At 42.7% G+C, this 22,022-nt stretch overlaps 1 protein-coding gene across 4 annotated transcripts in view; it reads left to right on the top strand.

Annotated features, from left to right (window-relative positions):
- Positions 1 to 1,976: 1,976 nt before the first annotated feature.
- Positions 1,977 to 22,022, top strand: part of LOC148032499 (uncharacterized) — a 72,297-nt gene continuing 52,251 nt past the window's right edge. The window contains exons 1-3 of one of the 4 annotated variants that reach the window (XM_087683179.1): positions 1,978 to 2,244; positions 2,718 to 2,888; positions 17,618 to 17,769. The gene's annotated coding sequence lies outside the window, so the exon portion shown is untranslated. Of the gene's footprint in view, positions 2,245 to 2,717; positions 2,889 to 17,617; positions 17,770 to 22,022 lie in introns of all 4 variants that reach the window. The other 3 variants (XM_087683180.1, XM_087683177.1, XM_087683178.1) reach the window with 3 other exon arrangements.

Raw genomic sequence — 22,022 nt, 5'->3', positions numbered from 1 at the left:
TTTGGTTATAAATTGAAAAGCGAAGGCTACAAAGTGTTGAGAAACACCATGTTGTTAAGTTAACTCCTAGATTTTATGGACCTTTCAAAATCATTCACAAAATCAATGACAATGCCTTTAAATTAAAACTACCCCAACATTGAAAAATCCACAACACTTTTTATATTAATCTGTTACGACCTTTCAAAGGCCAATTACCTGTTCACACTATCTATGAAAATCCTCCTTTGTTAGAAGAAGAAACTGAAATCCTTGAACTTGAGACTATTCTAGATACTGACTTTATGACCATTAGAACTAGCCATAGATATTCTAGATATTTGGTAAAATTTAAAAATCATCTTGTTGAAGGGGTCCAATGGATGCTCGCTCATGACCTAAGTATTTACCCCTCACTACTCGCTCCACATTGAGCTAATAGCAATTGAGGACAATTGCAATCCCACCCCGAGGGTATGATGCCAGGAGGCATATTCCATGGTAGATTCCGTGAGGTTTTGTGGTGGATTCCGTAAAATTATATTTATTTACAGGGGCTCGTATACAAGGTAGATTCCTTGTGCAAACAGTTGATGGTGACACATATCCTTTTCGGGTGTCACGTTAATTTAATGTGTAAGTGGGTGATTCCACAAAATACATATTTAAATTAATGGACATTTATGAGTCTAGAGTGCGCACTAGTATTAAATTTGGATTCCTTGTGCGAAAAGTCGATGGGGACGCCTGCCTTTTTCGGGCATCATGTTAATTTAATGTGTAAGTGGATGATTCCATAGCGGGCGATTTTGCAAAATACATATTTAAATTAATGGACATTTATGAGTTTAGATTGTGCATTCGTATTAAATTAAGGTTAGGACAGTGTTCCAATCTATTTATTTATTTTGTAGCTGAAGACTACTAGGTATTTACTTTTGTCGGTTTAATTTTATTATTTTCTAACAATTGTGAATGCTTTAGTTGATGTGTAGAGTAGGTGGCGGTGGTACTAAGAAGCAGTGAGCGATAGCATGTATTCAAGTTATTTAGAAGAAATTATCATTTTTGATGGGTGCATGTCTTAGGCGTGGTGCCAATATTTATTTTGACGCGCTTATTTATTGAAGTGCTTGACATATATTTATTATTTTGTATGTGTATGGACGCACGATTTAAATATTCATTATTGGTCATTGTATTTAGGCACATCCTGACTCTTAGGGCGCCCAACCACTTTATTCTTTATTTGGACAAAAGCAAACGCAAAAGCTAAAGCATGCTAATTGTAAATTTGGGCTATTATTTGAGCTTGGAGATGAATAAAATATTAAATACATGCTTTGTGGAGCACTCACACAAGGCATGGGGGGAGATTGTACCCAATTGGTCTTCTTGCTTCATGTCGTGCAAGCTTGTTCTCTTGGATTTTGAGCAAAATGTAGAGTTCTTTGTTCTTAGGGACCTTCCGACGCTCGCTACGTACGCATACGACATCCGATTTGCGCACCAAACTCACTATTCATCTGGTCTGGTAGCGTGGTAAAGGATATCCAAAGCAAGCATTAGGCATTCATGAGCCAAGGTATCATCAAGAGAGAATCAGGGTGACCATGGTAAGACATATATGTAGTTTCCTTTGTAGCCCACCAATGAGGCCAAGATCCAATCATGCTCTTGCTTAGAGCGCATTAGCATGAAATAAAAACTTTTTAAAAGGTGCCAATACCCCCTCATATGGGTGAAGCAAATCAAGATTGGTTCATTTCTATGAATTAAACTCAACTGGGACACACATACATGATGTTGACATAAACCAACAAGCGCTTCAGGTAACGGGCATAAATAAAACCCTTTCCCAGTGAATCTGAATTGGAGGAGATTTGATCTTACCATACATGGACAAGAACCATGAATCATGATCCATGTGCCAAATTGTTTCTCCTACACTTTCTCTTTTTTCCTAAAGCAAAAATCTAATAGACAAGAACAAAAGAGCAAAGCTCCAATGCATCTCAACGCACCCTTCTGTTCGTAGGCGAGTGCCCCATTACTAGGCAGGAGGCCGGTAGGCGATCTTTATAGCTCAAGGAAAGTGGGAAGACGGGGTGGGTTAGAGGACCGGCTGGGTTGGGCGGAGCAACAACTGGTTCTTGCTGGTCATGGCGCCTCAGTTGTTTTGAGGGTCGCAGAGATCGGAAGGTGCCATGCAGGTCCGGCGATGTCCTCCTTCTCTCTGGCAGATGGCAGTGTAGGATTATCGAGGTATTTTCTTGGCAACATTTATAACCACACACACACACACACACACACACTCTCTCTCTCTCTCTCTCTCTCTCTGTCTGTCTCTCTCTCTGTGTTTGTGTGTCTGCGCGCGCGGGCGTATGTGTGACGCATGCAGCACATCACATGCTTGTGTATGTGGCAAAGTTCGTCTCCAGTAACTTCTTTCCACAAATTATTGTTGAGGAAATAAATTCTTCTGTCGACGGGTCGAAAACATGCTTTTGATCTTTTGACTTGTCGATTATTTGATTTCCATTGGGCCTTTCATGCCTATAGAAGCTGGTCCTGTGCCTTACAAGCAACATGAATAAGCTCTTTTCGTCAGCGTGCATGTTGATGTAGGTTGCAGCAGAATTCCGATGGCTACCGGTTGAACTGCATTTTCAACTACCAGCCAGACTGTAGCACTATTCTAACATTGGTGACATTCCTTTTGTGTTCAATTTGTACAGATCCGTGTATCAGTAACAGCAAATTGTAGACCGCTAGGCAATGCCCTACTTCCAATGGTAGTGAATGAGCGAAGGGTTTGGCATGTATGAGGGCTGGGGATTGCTGTTTGTTTCAAGTATTGAAAGTGATCCTTCAAAGCGAGGGGCCACAAACCCTCAATGATCCAAAGGGTATGCAATGGGGAATCTATGCATTGTATGAGAAATTGACAGGCAGTATATGGACAAATACAAGGATGTTTGTAAGAATTGACAGCACCACAGGAGTAAAATAGGGATGCTTGATTTTACCCACACTAACTGTATTATATATGGATGAGTGGTCTGACCACATTGATAGAGGAGGTGGAGTTGGAGCTTGCCTAGTTGGAGTGTTGATATTGATACTATTATATGTTAATGATGTTGTGCCCGTTTTAGGCTCATTGGAGGGCTTGCAATGCCATTTGAATGCACTACATGCATTTTGCAGAGATAGAGATGAATCTCGGTAAGACTAAGGTCATGGTATGGCAGCATGGGTCTCCCACGGTGTGTGGGATGCTATTGGACAGATTTGCACCTCCTCCCATAGGATGAGGATAGACATAGATAGATGGACAGAAATTTGAGCTGAGGACATGACATATCAATTATGTGGTTGAGAGCTTGAGATGGAGGAGCACTACATACATAGGTCTGCAACATACTATGACATTTGGGGAAGGTATCATTGCCTCTTTTGAGAGGGCTTTGGGCCTCATTGCCATGTCATGGAGTAAGAGGACTAGAGATTGTTAGGACAGGGTGCAATGTTGAAAGCATGAAAATGTGTGGTAATCGACTATATAAACACAAAAACAAAGAGAAACCTTGCAAATAATAAGAACACCACAAAAGAATAAAAGAACTTAGAAAAGATATGCTTAGGAAATGGAATCTATATACCAACACACAAGACAGCACAAGACTCAGGTTTCTAGAGTCACGGGCATTGGGTACCGATTCCCTCTTTGCACCAAGCACGAACTTGTGAGTGAATGTTGAAGACACTTAGGAGGGAGTGACAATCTATAGATAGGCTCTAATCACGATTAGGCCGGCCATAAATAATGCACCAAATCTTTTTAGTTAGCCAGCCAACAAAGTGCCATGTGGCCATAAATTGGTGCAATAAATGTAGCCATCACATTACGATTGGAAACAACCCACTATACTTGCAAAGGCTCACCTATGAGATATACTCATTGCTAACAACCTCCCTCACATTATGGGGAATTTGGTACAATTTAATAACAATGACAACGACTCATCATAGTACATACAAGAACAATCATTAAGGTTGGAGTACATTGAGATCCAACCTGATTTTCTTCAATCTTCAATACATCTTGCTGTCCAAGTACACCATGTATAGGTGGTTGCATACTAAATACATTTGGTCCTTGCATTCCCTTAGCCAAAGCATTATCAGCCATTGCTTGGAACATTGAACTATCACCAAAGTAATCCAGGTGAGTTGCATTAGCCTATATGCCTTGCTATTCAAAAAGCATTGGATTGGCACTTTCAAGTTGGCCTTGTATATGTATCAATTGCCCCATTGGCATCATTTGCTTATGCTCATTACCCACCTTTGGAACATCATGTTGCCACATTGATTCTTCCTTTGATGTGTGTTGTTGTCCCAAAGCTCTTGAAGATGGTTTTCTCTTCTTGTCTTTGCTACTTTTCTTTGGGAAGTTCAACAAGTAATCGAGGATCATTTGCCAATTGCACAAACATTTTAGCTGTTGTCCTTAGCTAATCCTTAAATTGGTTGTCAAATTGTTGTTCCTCTTGCTGGTCATCAACTTTAAGAGGCCTAGAAGAACGTGTATTTTGGTCTATACCCAACTTTTTGAGCTTGTTGGCCATGTTGAGTGCCTTGTCCAAGATTAGGCAATTGCATTTTCCCTACAATTTGTGAATCTTAAGATTGAGAGGTATCATCATTGATGTCATTGTATGAACACGGTCTTGTTGTAATGCTCAATTGATTACAATTTCAATACTAGAGCAATGCTTCTGACTTTCAATCAGGTGTCATGGGTCCACCAAATCAAGGGATTGATGGCATCCTAGCAATGGAACTAGCCTTCTTCTTAGATAGAATGGTGAATAACCCGATTAAACACTAATTATAGTAATCAATAAAATTCATATAAATTGAAAATACACATGCTATCACTTCATCTCAACAAGCAATAAAATTCACATAAATTGAAACTATAAATGTTAACTACTTCATCTTGGACATTGGAAACTTGTTTGGCCCTAAAATTGGTAGCCCTTGTGGTATTTCTTTAACTTGTATTGCTAAAGGTTGAAGTACAATGAGAGCTTGATCTCATTTAATCTTCAATACATCTTGTTGTCCATAGCAACCAACAAGCTTTTAAACCAATTTGCCCCTTAGTTTTCTTGGGGATTAGGCTTTTATTTGCTCCTTGAAAGACAAATTTTGCTCCACATTTAATGTTGGTAGCTAGGCCTCTTGAAACTTTTTGAAATCTCCAAATTTCAATTGCTGAATTTCAAGTACTAGGCCTTGAATTCTAAGTATGCTTCCTAGGGTGGTTGGTAAACCCTAATTTATTTTGTAGATGAGGGTTTATCAATAGATAATCTTCATTGCACCCTCATAGGACTAAATTTGGATGAGATCTCGTGGAAGCTATGAATTGATTGAGAGAATAGAGAGAAAGCTGGAGAGAGAAATTTCAGTCTCTCATTGCCAAAATTGGCCGACATTTAATGTTGCCTTGTTGTGAATGGCTTCTTGACCACAGTCCACCACTATCAACAGGAGCCCACATGTAGTCACATGCCCTTGTGTGTCCCAGAATTGTTGCCACTTGCATGTGTTCCTTGCTTGTAATCATAGCTGCTCGAAATGGAAACATCGTGGCCCCAAAATGTTTGGGTTCCAAAATGCGTTTTATAACAATCATTTTGGGTACGCAGGGTTTTTTTGTACAAGCAAGTTTTGCCAAGTGATAACCTTCTAATTGCAGATTTCAGCCTATTTAAATTAAAATTTTAAAAACTAGTAATGTTTTGGAAAATTAATTTAATTAATAATTCTTTCTTTAAAAATAATTTTACAAGCCAATAATTAAATTGGCTAGGCCAATTCGTCATCCAAGTATTTTTGAGCATTTATTAGTCCTTGAACTAGCATTAGTTAATTAATTAATGCTTAGTTCCTAATGCTACCATTGCCTTTAATGGCTAATAAAATGTTCTAGGCCATCATCTGTGACAAGTACCACTTAGTGCTTGACTAATGTGACTGATTGACATCTTGGGGTCCTTGGTCCATCATTGTGAAATAACTAGTTGCACATCACATGTGCACCTCACATGTGTACGCATGATTGGCAAGTTAATCAAATGCTAATCAAAGTATCAAAATTTCACGTCCTCGTAACATGTTTTTTCCGCATTGTTCTTGAGGATATTGTTGAGGACAACAATCATTCATAAGGGGGAAGTGTTACATCCTTGGACATCCAGATGGTCACTAGTAGCATTGGTCACTAAGTCACTTTCACAATAGTCATGAAGTGACTTAGTGCGAATGCACTAAGGGCACTTTGGGATTAGGACAATTGATTTCTATTTACAGGACTTAGGGCCCTATTGTGCACATGATTGGGTGACCATCACTTTTGGACTCTTGGCCCATGGGTTGATGCGCTTGTACGTTGAGATGGTGTGGGTGAGTGGTATGGGACACCAGTCCTTGGGACGTGGTCATGACCCAGAGTGTTGCTAGCTCCCAAGCTCTAGGTGAGCCCGCTTGGCTCTATTGTTGGGAGGTGAGTCTGACATAGTCCATTCATGTTTATGGATATAGCCCGTATCGTGTCTCGTATGTAGGTTGGATTCTAAGTGGATGTTTCACTTGGGGTACTCATCAACCATGTGGAATAATCAAAAGGTTTACCAATTAATCACACAATTCAATCAGGCATATAAGAGATGGGAACAAAATAGTGCAGAATATCTAGTGCATGAACACGACGACCAACATACACGAGCCCATTCTAAAGCTGAAATATAACGAGATTACTACCAGCCACAAAAACACACATGTGATGAAGGCAAAAAATGTGTAGGCGATGATGAAGCAATCTAAGCTGAAAACACAGGTGTAACAGCTGGAAACGTGGGATCTGTAATATCCACAAGAGCTTGCCCAGCAAGAAGAAGGTTCGGCCAGTTGAAATGATGATGTTCAACATCAAAACACAATCATTAACAGCATCACATGCATGCTGAAAAACGGGTTGCCCACCAGATATGGACTGTCAAAAGTAAAATGAAATTGATGGCGGCCCCTGGAGCAGTAGACCAGCTTGTAGCAGATCTACCACACTGAGTAACAGCAGCACAAAGTACCAAAGCCAGCAACACTTGTTGTTTGATACCATATGAGAATGAACAACAAAAGCGGAAGAACACGCATGCTGAACATTGGAAGAATCAACAATGGAGGAGGGAACACAATAACTTAAAGCATGAACGAACGGCAATGGAATCTTAACACAACACGAGATGTACCATCCAAGCTACGAAGGTGATGGCATGTGCCGTGACGGGCAATACCTCCAGCCTCCCTTTCTCTAGATGGATGTGATCCAATACAACAAGAGTGGAGGAGTGTAGTGTATATAGACTATATGATGAGATTTGAGACAAATGAGCGAGCACTTAATGAGCTGCCCATCTGCCTATAAACACACCCAAATAACAAACCCAACAATTGCGCCCAGTACCCATGAAATGTACAGCTCTAACAATAGTTGCTCTAGAATCTCCCCATTTTAGAAGGCACTCTTGACTTTCATATTAGTAAATTGGGGCATCTATAATGTGATGCAAGAGCTAGCACCAATCCACAAGATTAAGTCTAAGTGTATTTGATGTCTTTATTGAATGTAGCCTGTGGCCTCTAAATAGACCTTGTGCTTATGTGAGGTATAATTTGAGTGGACCTTCACCTTAGAGGTCCACTTGACAATGATGACTTGTCAATGAGGGTGTTCAACTACCAAGATCAAAGCGTGATTCTTAAAAGGAAGCAAGCCTTATGGAATTGGCTCGACGAGAATTGAGCCGGTCCCACAAGTTTGCCGAAACTAGTGCATTAGATCAACTAAGGGATGGTGACAAAGTCCCAAAGAATGAGAGGGTCTAAGATACACTTAAACTTGCATGACCATAGGGCCCAATTTGAGCTATGGAGCTTGTCTTTCTTTGAAAGTTGGAAAAAAAACGGGCACGTGCAACTGCGGTGCCATGATGGCCATCCATGGAATGGAAGATGTGGATGATGAAGAAAGATGGGAGTTATGAAGTGATGTTGGACATCACAATGGCTGCTCGTGGCTTGCATCTCAATCAACATTACCATTTCTGTGGTCTTTGTGTTGATCCTTGTGATCTACATGATCACGGTCTCTGCTTTGATCCTCTTGATCTTGACGGTCCTCGTGACGATCTCGGATCCTTACTCTCATACATACTTTCTTATGCTAATAGAATACACAATAATAAAAAACAAACACAATACCACTACCTAAACCTAGTTGCATGCGTCAACCTAGTTTTTGTAACCAGTAAAGTCAAAACCAACATGCAAAAAAATGCAGGTTTATGATGATGCCTCACTCATTGTCCAACCTGTGAGAGTGCGCAACGGAAGAAGAACACGAACACAGAGGAGAGGAGAGAGAAAGCAGAGAATGAAGGAAGAAAGTCTGCACTGACTGAGATGAATGCTGAATACACTGAAATGGACAGAGCAGTCCCTGCACGCAGCCCGGAGCGTCAGTGAGGGCACCAGAACAGACTGGAAGCAATGGCAGCACCAATGCCGGAGATGGAGATGACGGAGACAGTGCTGAACCTGCAGAGTACAATGCTGGAATGACTGGGGGGGGGCTGCTATATATAGCCCCCAGGCCAGTAAACTGGCCGACCTTGCCAGATTTGGCCGACCAGCTAGATCTGGCCGACCTGCCCAGGAAACTGGGCCGACTGCAGAATAACAGCCCAGTATGGGCTGTATGACTCCCAAAGGCTGTAGACTGACAAGGACAGCCACTAAATGAACTGACAGAGCTCCTCTGTCTCCTGTCAGACTCTGACAGGAGCTCACAACCAGGAGATGACAGACTGAGAATGATAAAGAGCAGGCTAACACCCCCTCTCAGATCTTGGGAGGGTCTGAAGACCCAAGAACCGCATGTGATGAAGCAAAGAAGCCTGAGGCAAAGGCTTCGTAAAGAGATCAACTGCATTGGCCGCCGTAGGACAATAGACCACCACCAGCTCCGAATCCACGATCCGCTCTCGAACATAGTGATACTGAACCTCAATGTGCTTCGTGCGAGCATGAAACACCGGGTTCTTGGCCAGAGCAAGAGCACTCTGGTTATCCACGCGCAGCTCTGTAGGTCTGGTCTGGGAAAAGCCAATCTCTGCTAGTAAGTGACGGAGCCAAACTGCCTCCATAGCAGTCGAACATAGGGCCGGATACTCAGCCTCTGTAGAAGAAAGTGCCACAGTAGGCTGCTTCTTGCTGCTTCAAGAGACAGCACCGGATCCAAGGGTGAAAGCATAACCTGTAGTGGATTGTCTCGAATCCACATCACCTGCCCAATTAGAATCACTCCATCCAGAAAGGGTAATCCCATCTCCATACATGATCCCAAAGGATCGAGTCCCCTGTAAATAGCGAAGAACCCGTAAGGCTGCCTGCCAGTGATCCTGTGTAGGAGTCTGCATAAAAGAAGACAATAAAGCCACCACAAAAGAGATATCCGGCCGAGTGTGAAGCAGCCAGATAAGAGAGCCGACAAGGCACTTGTAACGGGTGGGATCTGGAAGGGGAACTCCAGCTGTCAAAAGCTTGGACTCGGGGTCCATGGGGCATGAGATAGGCCGACACTCAGCCATATCAAACTCTGAAAGAAGCTCGGAGATGTACCTGTGCTGCGAGATAAAAATGCCCTGTGCCATCTGATAGATCTCCAGGCGTAGAAAGAAGTGAAGGATCCCTAGATCTGTCATGTCAAACTCTTGCTGAAGAATGGACCGTGTATGCTCCACCTGTTGAGTGTCGCTCCCTGTAATGATAAGATCATCCACATACAAGATAAGGAACACAGAAAGAGAATCCACAACCCATAAGTAGAGGTTGGGATCATAAGCGGAGTGCGCAAAGCCACTCTGTAGAAAGAAGCGGTCAATCCGCTGGTACCAAGCACGAGGAGCCTGCTTCAGGCCATAAAGAGCCTTCCGCAGCCTGTAGACATGATTCTCCTTTCCCTGCACAAGAAAACCAGGAGGCTGTGAAACATAAATCTCCTCCTCAAGAACGCCATTCAGAAAAGCAGACTTGACGTCCATCTGATAAACAGGCCAACGGTGGTGAGCAGCAAGAGCCAAAAGAACTCGAATGGCGGACATCCTGGCTGTAGGAGCAAAAGTCTCGAAGTGGTCCAAGCCTGCGCGCTGTGCAAAACCCTTGGCAACAAGCCTAGCCTTATGCTTGTCCAAGGAGCCATCTGCAAGATACTTGGTCTTAAAGACCCATTTCACACCTATCACCTTCCGTTTCGCGGGACGCGGAACAAGCTCCCACGTATGGTTTCGCTTGACGGAATCGAGCTCGGCCTGCATAGCCTGTCTCCAAATATCCTGTGCAAGAGCCGCCTCCACAGTGGAAGGCTCGGAATCCTGAAGAATCTGTGACATAAGAGCATAGTTCACACATAGTGAACTATCCCGCTGGGCCTGTAAACGTGCTGATCGACGTGGACCTGTAGAAGAAGCAGGAAAGTGAGTAACACCTGAATCCTGCATGAGCCGACGATACCATAAAGGAATCTTGAGAGACTCCTGCTGCTGTGAGGGAGACTGGGGGGTCTCCAGAACCTGCAAAGCACCCAAATCGGAGAGGGACTCCCCCTCACCGAGTAAAGGTAGTTCTTCCGCATCAGAAGAAGGCTGTGTATCCCGTGAAGATTCCGAAGTGGAGGTGGAAGAGCTCGTAGAAGACGGAGTCACATTCACCAAAGGGGAAAGGGAAGCCGAATGAGGAGGAATAGTGGGGGTGCTAAGGGGTATCCTGGAAGGAAGTGAAGGGAGAGAAGGTGGGGGGGGGTTCGTCGATGACGAAGAAGCATCTGTAACGGAACCATCAATCGGATCCTTAGAGGCCGAAGCCTCATCAAAGATCACATCCCTGCTCACCTCAACCTTCCGCGTCGTCGGGTCGTAGAGCCGATATCCTTTCGTGGTCGTACTATAACCCACGAAGATAAGCTTTCTCGACTTAGAGTCGAACTTCGTCTTCCTCTTCTTCTTGTCCACATGGACAAAAGCATCGCACCCAAAGATGCGAAAATGGGACACGGAAGGCTTCTTGCCAAAGAAAGCCTCATAAGGAGTCATGTCCTGTAAAGTCGAAGTCGGAGAGCGGTTGCAAATATGCACCGCTGTAGCCACCGCCTCACCCCAAAGGAAATGAGGAAGACTCCTATGCTCCAGCATAGATCGGGCCATCTCCACCATGGTCCGATTCGCACGCTTCACCACACCATTCTCTGATGGTGTGTTCGGATGGGAATACTCCACCCGAATACCATGAGCCCTGCAAAACTAAGAGAAAAGGTGAGAAGTGAACTCGCCACCGTGATCAGCTCGAACGCCACGAACCTTGGAAGTTGTTTGGGTCTCCACAAACACCTGCCACTCACAGAAACGGGAGTACGCCTCGCTCGTGTACTCCAAGAAATAAGGCCACACATAACGACTAAAGTCGTCCACAATCAGCATCAAATACTTGGCCTTCCCAAGGGAGGCCGTGCCCATAGGTCCGCAAAGGTCGGTGTGAACCAACTCAAGCGGAGAAGTAGCCCTCCTAGAAGCAACTTGCGGGTGAGGCTGCCGGTGCTGCTTGCTCCTCAAGCAGCTAGGGCACAAAGTGTGAAGAGGAGGGAAATCAGGAAGTCCCTCCACCATCTTCCTCCTAGAAGCCCGCCGAAGAGAATCGAGGTTCAAATGACCATACCGAGCATGCCAAAGCAGCCCAAGCTTATGGGAAGGCCACGCAGCCAAGGCTATGAGCGTATAAAGCCCACCCTCCTGTGTACCTGTCCAAAGAGCATCACCTGTAGAAGCATCCTCCACTGTGACTGTATCCTGTGAAAAAATGACTCGGGTACCTAACTGAGTAAGGCCATGCACAGATAATAGGTTAAAACCCAAATCAGGGACATAGAGAACTTTGGCGGAGGAAGACCGCCTGTCAGAGAACATAGGTAAAGTCCCCACGCCTCGAACAGGGACTGTAGAATTGTCACCAATGGTGACGGTACCCCCTCTGGAACGAAGATCCTGAAGCCAATCGTGACGGAAGGTCATATGGGAAGATGCTCCACTGTTGACGAGCCAAGGCTTCTCCTGTGTGGTAGAAGCTAGGGCTGTATCCTCCTCAACAAAGACATGTACAAACGCAGATTCTGTTGTGGCTGGGGCCGCTTTCGAGTCCTTCTCCTTAGGCTTCAGATGGGGATACTTTTGCTAACACTTCTCCTCGGGATGAGTGCCCTTCCCACAATGGGGACACTTGGGCTTCTTCTCCTTCGCATCCTTCTTGTCCTCCTCCTTCTTGTCCTTGGCCTTCTCCTTCTTTTGTTTCTTCTTCTTGCCGCCACCTGTGCCGGCCGTAAATGCCTTGGTGGAGCCACTGGCTCCCACCTCTTTGAGTCGCTTGTCATGCTCCAAGACAAGCGGGGAAAGCTCCTCCCATAGGAGTGTCTCACGGTTCCTCGAGGTGGAGGCTGGTATAGAAGACATCATATCGGGGTGATGGCAAGCTGAGTCAACAGAATCATCGCCATATCCTCAGACGATATCATACGACCAAGAGAGGCTAACTCGCCTCGCATATCCTCCATCTTCGTGATGTGCTCCTTCATAGAAGGAGAATCATCAAGACTGAGCATCCGCAACTTCTTCTCCAAGGAAATCTTGTGGGCAAATGTCTTGTGCTGATATAAAGACGCAAGCTTCCGCCACACTTCCGCCGCAGTCTGTAACCTGTGAACATGGACAAGAACGGAATCATGGAGACTCATAAAAAGAAAGGAACGGGCTCGAGAGTTGAGCCTATCCCATAAGGCTGCACGGTCCATAGAGGTGCCATCGGACGAATGCGCGGGGGGACGGTCGATGGGTGAAGAAACAAGCTCCCAAAGGTCAAATGTATCGAGGATGCAGGCCACCTTGCATGACTAGAGTAGTTGGAACCATCCAACTTATCTTCCTTCGGAAAGGAAGGGAGAATCGGCACCTGAATAGAGGGAATCAAGGAAGGCATCCGCACATCTGAAGCAGTCTTCACTGAAGAAACGTTCGCGGTAGATGGAACCCTCTGAGATGCACGGATTGAAGAAGGACGAGTGCGAGGAGGTTCTTCCCGATGTCGAACCTCATGATAATCCCGCCTCTGCTCAGAGGAATGATGAGAAAGAAGTTCATCCTCTGAGTCATCAAAGCCTGAAAACTGGTAAGACATCTTCCAATCTGCAAAATACCAAAGAAAGTTGTGCCGATGTCGAAATATGACCAGCAATGTGGTCACCAACCACCAAGACGCAGGCTGTGAATGCCTACAAACACCTGGATCTGCAAAACGCAAAGATAACTGATGACGATCACCAAAAAAGAGACCACCAGCACCAGGAAACAGCCCGGAAAGAAGTCTCCAGCAGGAAATGTGCTGCCTGGAGTGGTAGCGACCAGCAGAACAGCAAAACGCAGCTTGTAGATCAGTCGCCCAGCAGAAGGAGGGACAGCCTGGTGGAAAACGCAGGGTTGTTGCGTCGTTGGATGATGTGGCAGCCTCTGTAGACAGCGTGGACAGGAAAACGCAGGCTGAAAGGCCTCCAGAAGAAGTCGCCTGGCAGGTGTTGGTCAGATGGCAGCAGCAGTAAGGTATCTCACTCCTGAGGGTATGTCCTCCGTGCTCTCAATTAGGCGATGATACCATGTGAGAGTGCGCAACGGAAGAAGAACACGAACACAGAGGAGAGGAGAGAGAAAGTAGAGAATGAAGGAAGAAAGTCTGCACTGACTGAGATGAATGCTGAATACACTGAAATGGACAGAGCAGTCCCTGCACGCAGCCCGGAGCGTCAGTGAGGGCACCAGAACAGACTGGAAGCAATGGCAGCACCAATGCCGGAGACGGAGATGACGGAGACAGTGCTGAACTTGCAGAGTACAATGCTGGAATGATTGGGGGGGCTGCTATATATAGCCCTCAGGCCAGTAAACTGGCCGACCTGCCAAATCTGGCCGACCTGGCCAGATTTGGCCGACCAGCCAGATCTGGCCGACTTTGGCCAGATCTGGCCGACCTGCCCAGGAAACTGGGCCAACTGCAGAATAACAGCCCAGTATGGGCTGTACGACTCCCAAAGGCTGCAGACTGACAAGGACAGCCACTAAACGAACTGACAAAGCTCCTCTGTCTCCTGTGAGACTCTGACAGGAGCTCACAACCAGGAGATGACAGACTGAGAATGACAAAGAGCAGGCTAACACAACCTTGCATACTCACATTAGTAAACAAGCAAAAGCTCTTACCCGTCTTGCACATACCACATTCTGAGGAAGTGAAGGAAAAAAGAGAGAATAAAGAGATCATGAATTGGTTGACCAGATGAAATCTAAACATTGGTCTTCATGTTCTATTATCACTTTTGCAATCCTCGTGGTCTCTTTGGGAGACCTTTTCCATCCGATCTTGCTAATCATATTGGTTTGCCATTCCCAAAACATGTAAAAAAGAAAAGCGTTCCTTGAGAGTTTGTGTGTCCCATAAGCCAAACCTTAATTTGGGAGGATCCACTCATCTATTAATATATAGGTTGCCCACCATTCAACCTATCCTGTTTTTGTAGGTCATCACTCTTTTGTAGATTTCCAGCCATCAGCCCTTATCATTTGGTGGCTGTCCAGCCCTTGCGATTGTTGCCTCACCTTCTTCAGCAAGCACTTACCTTGCTGTTGCCCTTTGGTTGCTGCATTTATTGCTGCAGCAGGCCACCCTTTTGTCCAACACCTTGATTGTCAGTTTCCAGCCTATGTTTATGGCTGCTGCACAGGCCACCCAACACCCGATCGACTTCTATCAGTTGTCGCCCAATCTTCCTTTACTGCTGGTGATTAGTTGACGTCATCTTCTAGGTGGTACACTGTTGCATTTACTGGAGGGCTGAACACCACATGTTAGCTACCCATAGGTGAATGCCACTCTGTGTCTAGTACATCATAAGCGGAAATGCCTTCCTTTAACATTGTGTTTTGCACACCCCTGCAAGTGAGCATATATGTTTATCATGGGATGGTTGTGATGGGTATCCCACTCTCTTCCCTTGGACCTTCACTACCCTTTCCATGGGTCTCTCAAATACATGGATATCCATCTTTTACTTATGGTGTCCCTTCACACACTCCATTGGTTATTTCCACACAAGGATTTCCATCATGTGCTTATCGTATCCCTATTTGTTACATCCCTAGACATCCTGATGGGCACTAGTAGCATTAGTCATAGTGGTTATAAAGTGACACATTGCAAGTGCACTAAGTGTGCTTTGATATTAGGACACCTGAGCTCTATTTATAGGACTCAAAAGCCCTATTGTACATATTCATTGTGTGATCACTACTCTTGGACCCATGGCTCATGTCAGGAGGATGTGAAATTTTGAAATGCTTTAATCTTGTTGATAACATTTGATTAAGTTATTAATCAAATGTGCAAGGCTGTTTAGGACATGGGATGCACATGGTAGTTATTTTATGGTAATAGACCAAAAACCTCGAGAATGTAGTGGGTGTCAAAGGCAAAAGTTGTGATAAGTTATGCTAGCTAGGCTTTGGTGGTTAGTTGGTGTTAGTCTTGACCCTAGGACAGTTGCTTTTGGCCAATAAGTGTTAGTGATGACACTAAAGACTAGCATTAATTAATTAGTTAATGCTAGTCTAAGGGTCAACTGTCATGAGGACATGTATTTTTGAAACCTCACTTAACATGTGGATTAATTTTTAATCACATGATTAAGTAAATGTTGCACATGTGAGGTGTAATTGGGGTTGGAGTAAATTTACGAGCTTAGGACTTGAGGAACTCACGGGATGTCAAAGGCAAAAGTTGCAGCTATGCTGCATAAGTACTTGGTGGTATCTAGTGTCAGTTGTTGGCTTGGGTCATTCATTTGGTCATAAGTGTCAGTTGGTGACATTAGAGAAGTGGTGTTTAATGGTATCTAATACCAATCTGATGGCCAGAGATGGCGCAAAGACACTCGGGAATAAAAGTTGCCTAGCTAATTTAATTATTGGCCAGTTAGATTATTTTTTAGGACACTAAAATAATTATTATATTAATTTTAATATTTAAAGATTAAAAATTAATATTTAATTATAGATATTGCTGGCAAAACCATTTGGGAAGGTTGTCACTTGTCAAAAATGCCGATGCAAGTTTGAAAAACGTCTTTAGAGGCTGAAGAGAGGCATTTTTAGTGTATTCAGTCTACAAGAGAGAGGGAGGAGATATTGCTGGTCTGATTTGCAGCCATCGGAGGACCTTCTGAGGTAGCCAAGGGCAGGAGAAGACCAATCAATAGCAGGTGGCAGCATCTACAGGTTGTTGAGACAAGGCAACAACAATAAATGATTGATTTTCTTTAGTTCTTTACATCTATAAGTTGTTGTAGCAGGGTAGCAGCTGCATTTGATTGATCGCGACAAAACTCTGAATTTTCTCTCTCTACAACTTTCTCTCTCATCTCCCAACCATTTCACAACCTTGCTTTGAAGATCTTAGCATTTGGACCCTTGGAGGTTGAGAAATTGCAAATTTCTCTTCTGTAAATCCTAATTTACAGCAGAAATTAGAGTTTAGCAGCAGTCTCAGGAAGCGTGCCAGAAATTGGAAGCTCCAAGACTTAGATTCAATAGGGCTGAAACTGTTCTTAGTCAAATTCAAGAGGAGAGACCAGCAAATCAATGAATTTGGGGCATTTTCCATCTCCATCAAAGCGGGTGAAAGCCAATTAACTGCTCAAATCAAGGGGCAAATAAGATTGAAGTCTAGCTGGCCATTTTGGATAGCAAGGGGAGTTGGAATACTGAAAGGGATTAGGAGAACCCCATTGTATATTAACTTCTTCAATTAAGTTAAATAAATATTGAAAGGGGCGCCAGCTTTGGGACCAACAAGGTGTCCATTGTCCAAGATTGTCAGTTAATTTGCATTTCTCAGTTTTGTAATAAATGTTATTGCTGTAACTAAGTTGTAATTAGGGGATTACCACCCATCCACGAAAGGAAGGTTGGTTTTATCAACAGATGTTGGGGACCACGCTGGGTTGCAAATGGCCTGCCAAATTAATTATGGATGGGAAGATACATTTAATTTTGGCTAGGGTCAAAATAATGGATGGGAAGATACATTTAATTTTGGCTAGGGTTAAAAAGGTTGAAATTAAATTTTAGAAGTATTTAATTTGGCTAGGGTCACCTTTGAATAATGTACATGAGATGTGTAGCTTTTTGGGTTTATATTATTACTACAAGAAGTATGTATGTGGGTTTGTTGAAATTGCAAGCATGCTTTGCAGAAGAATAATGTGCCATTTAGATGGATTGCAATGGAAATTTCAGCATTCGAAAAGTTGAAAAAAAAAAAGACTTTAGATCCTATGCTTGTGTTGCCCGATGTAAGGAAGTCATTTGTGGTTCAATGTGATGCATGTGGTAACAACAGTGGGGGTGTTTTTATACAGGATGATGAAGTTATGGCTTATGAGAGCCAAATTCTCCACGGTGTAGAGAAGAATTTACAGGTCTATGAGAAAGAGCTCTTGGTTGTAATTCATACATTGTCTACGTGGAAACATTACTTGTTGGGAGTACATGTAGACTTTCAGACTTTGAGGTACTTTCTGATGTATACAAAGTTGTCAAAGAAGCGTATGAGATGTGCAAATTTTCTCTTTATGTTTCATTTTTAGATTGTACATATTGATGCTAAAAAGAATGTTGTGGCTGATGCACTATCAAGTACATTGCAAATTTCAGTTGTCAACATGGTTTATCACATTGAGTTGGATGCCATGAAGGAATAATATGCTGTGGATTTGGGTTTTGCCAATGTATATGAAAAACTTTTCAATGGCCAAAGGAATGAGCACTTTGTGCTTAGAAATGGATTTTTGATGATGTATGGATAATTGTGTCTTATAAAGTAGTTGAGGCCTAGAGTTATCACTGATAGTCATGCTCCTTTGTATCTAGGACATAGACATATTGATGCCATAGTCAAGGTAGTGGAGTATTTTTTTTATTGGCTAGCTTTGAGGCATGATGTAGAGTAGTTTGTTAGTATATGCATCATATGTTAGAAGGTAAAGTATACATGTAAAAAATATCGAGCTTGTTGCAACCCTTGCTTATTCGAGATAGACCTTGGTAGAGCATTGCAATGGATTTTATTTTTGAGCTCTTTAGAATACCTATAACAAATGATGGGATATAAACTATCATTTATTATAAGTTTAGCAAATTGGTCAATTTTATTCCAGTGATGTTGAAGAAGCAAATTCCACAATATTGGATCTTTTGAGATGCTATGTTTCAAACCACAAGTCACAATGGGCGTAGTATTCACCATTGGTTGAGTTTGCTTAGAACAACACTGTGCATAGCTTCACTGGTAAATCTCCTTTTAAGTTGGTTGAGGGTGGTAAGAATGTACTAGCTATCTTATAGACTAAGGATAAGATATTTGAGATTGATCGCTATGAGCAATACTTGGATGTAATCTATATAAAAATAAAGTGTGCACTTTAGAGATCACAGAAAAAGCAAAAGAAGATAGCTGATTGCCATAGACATGCTTTGCAGTTTGCAGGGGGTGATTATGTATTGCTACATTTTGAAAAGGCAAGGCTAAAAAAGATGAAAGGAAGAGAGAGGTTGTATTCGAAGTTAAGTATGAGATACTATGGGTCCTTCTAAGTGTTGGGGAAGATTAACGATGTTGCATATTGGTTGAAATTACCTCCACATTGGTGGATACACAATGCCTTTCATGCCAGTTTGTTGAGGCCTTTTCGTGGAGATGTGCAAGAGGACGATCTGCTGAAATTTAACTTGAGGTTGAGGATTTGGATGAAAATTTGATACTCGAGTTGCATTTGGGACATAAGGAAAGAAAGATCAAAGATAAAGTTTCTAGGAGATATTTGGTGAAGTTTCAGAATTATTCACTAGTGGATGCAAAGTGGATGGAGAAGGATGACTTGACAAAGTGTCGTTAGTTGTTGCAACTTTTTTTAGATGCTCTTTTAGTTAGAGCCGACTTTGGATCGGGCTCAGTCAGGTTTAGCAGAGCAGGGATTGGGAGCACTACTTGATGCTCAAGGGGAAGATACCACTTTCTCTCTGCCAGTTGTGGATAACTCTCGTATGTAGTCGATCTTGGATGTATTTAGCGTGTATCCAAGGTACTGTGCTGATAGTATGTTTGCCATGGGATTACTACTTAGTGTACTAGTCACTGTGAGATGTATGTAGATGAGTATGAGTTTCATTGGAGCACTGAAACTATACTTTTGCTTTAGTTTATGATCAGTTTGGCATACATTTTGGCCTTAATTCTAAGACAAAATTTTGACGAGTTTCAGCTTAATTTTTGATTAGTTTGAGGACCATTTATGATCACTTTTGGGATAATTTTTGCATCAATTACTGATTAGTTTTGCAATCAGTTTGTGATTAGTTCTTAGATCAGTAAGTGACCAATTTATAATAAGATTATGCCTAGTTTTCAATCATGGGCAACAACATGTTAGCGAATGCCATTGATACTTTCAGCCATGGTTTATATTAAGAATACGTTTTACTGTGGTTGTGAAGTTAGAATATTTGAGAAACATGAGTTACAGATACATCCAATGGGCTTTTAGTAACAATTCTGGGCTATTTCTGAGTTTTATCAGATGTTTATGTTGGCTGGAAATTTTCAGCAGGTTTGGGGCATATGACATGGTTAGGCAACAATGGCCATGTTGTGACTTTGATGCCTTATGGAAATTCTAGTGCAGTATGCTTTTCTTTTGGCACAATGCAATGCAATCGAGTATGATTACAAAGATTGCAAGGGGGAGGTCTATCAACACGAGACGTGAAATTTTGAGATGCTTTAATTTTGTTGATAACATTTGATTAAGTTATTAATCAATTGTGCAAGGTTGTTTAGCACATGGTAGTTATTTCATGGTGACATGTCAAGGACTTCGAGGATGTGGGGGGCTTTAAAGGCAAAAGTTTTGATAAGTTATGCTAGTCGGGCTTTGGTGGTCAGTTGGTGTAAGTTTTGACCCTAGGATAGTTGTTTGGCCAATAAGTGTTAGTGGTGGGGGACCACTTTAGGTTGCAATGGCCTAGCTGATTTAATTATGGATGGGTACATTTAATTTTGTGTAAGGTCAGAATGATTGAAATTAATATTCAGAATTACTTAATACTGAAAATTAATTTAATAGTTGTATAATATTGAAAAATAGGTTTACAAAGGCTGCCACTTGGCAAGAATACCCATGCAAACTGGAAAAACGCTTTTGGGGCTTGGTCTCAGCCATTCATATAAGTTTCAGTTGGAGGAGGAGAGAGAGAGAAGGTTGTTGGTCCATTTTTTGAGCAGAAAACAGAAGATTTAGCAGGCGACAACCATCTGGAGTTGTCAACAATTAGGCCATAGTAGGAGAAGGCCCATTAGGGACTGGCGACAACATTGTGGTGCTTGCATGCTGTGACTGCGTTTCTTGCTGGTTTAAATAGGTAGCGAGCAGATTGGAAGGTTTCTCCACAACAAATCTCCGAATCCTCTCTCTCTCTCTCTTTGGCATTCTCTCACATATTCTAGCCCATTTTCAGATCTTAGTTCATCTCAACCATTTGGAGTAGATCTTAGCCAGATTTGGTGGACAATAGAGGGAATTTTCCTTTAAACCCTAAATTTTTGCAAAAAATCAGTTTTAGCAGTCACTTAGGATCTATGCCATCGGTAGAAGGCATCATATATTGAAATCAGCACCTGCAATTTGTGATATTGTTAGGGATTTCAAATGCTAGTCCATCCATTCTGAATTTGTGGTAGCATTTGGCCATTTGGGGTCTAATTAAAGGAAATCCTGGGTGAAATTCAAGGGGCAATTTGCCCAATTTGTGTGCAATTGTGTCTACAGCAAGGGATTGGATCAGCCAAGGAGATTGTGGAATCTCAGCTTGTATCCAATCCATTAGTCAATGAAGTTAAAGAAATACAAAAAGGGGTGCTAATTTTGGGGCCAATAGGGTGTCTATTGTCCAGGATTATGAGGGTAAAGTGTGTAATTGAGTTTATGTTTATTTACTGATTGTTGTAATTAAGTACTTGATCAGGAATTACCACCCTATTTAAGAAGGAATATTGATTTCAGCCCCTTGATTGATGCATTCGTACACCGGGATGGTACGGGTTGGTGGTATGGGATGCCAATCCTTGAGATATGGTCGTGACCTAGAGTGCTTCAAGCTCCTAGGCTTAGGGGTGAGTCTGTTTGGCTCTATGGTTGGGAGGGGAGTCTGATGTCCAGTCCCTTTTATTTGTGAATATGGCTTGTGTTGTGTCTTGTGTGTAGGTTGGATCCTAGGGAGACATCTCATTGGTATCAGAGTGTCATTCTACAATTGGATGTGAGATTTGATGATGCACATAGAACCACTTTTGCTCATGGAACTGTGATGGTTCACACTTGACAAGTATGCCTTTATCTTGTTCAGGGTTGTATGGGACATTTCTAATGGAAGGGGCATAAACGGGGGGCACCTGTTGTGGGTGGCAGGTACGATGGCAAGGATGTTTATTGTCTGATACTTATGCTTGGGTTTTGTGTTTGGGGTGATGCTTTTACACAAGAAATTTCACTGGTTTTGATAATTGGAATTCGGGGAGTTGCTACTCTAGGGCTATGGCAGACCACCATTGGAAGCTGAAATCTTATAGTTTGTATAGGCATTAAAATTTTCATTGGCAATGATATTTGTCAATTTAATATTTCATGTTAATGTTACCATTAATTTTAATGTTAACATTGTGCCTAATGTTAAAACAAGTTGACTATCAATGTTACCTTGATGTGTGAG

Source organism: Lygodium microphyllum, chromosome 8 (genome assembly GCF_053477565.2).
Source record: "Lygodium microphyllum isolate KBCC chromosome 8, Lygodium_microphyllum_v1.1.10, whole genome shotgun sequence".
In the NCBI taxonomy this organism is placed as follows: Eukaryota; Viridiplantae; Streptophyta; class Polypodiopsida; order Schizaeales; family Lygodiaceae; genus Lygodium; species Lygodium microphyllum.
Note: the sequence above shows the minus strand (reverse complement) of the source record. Positions and strands in the feature narration are given on the sequence as shown.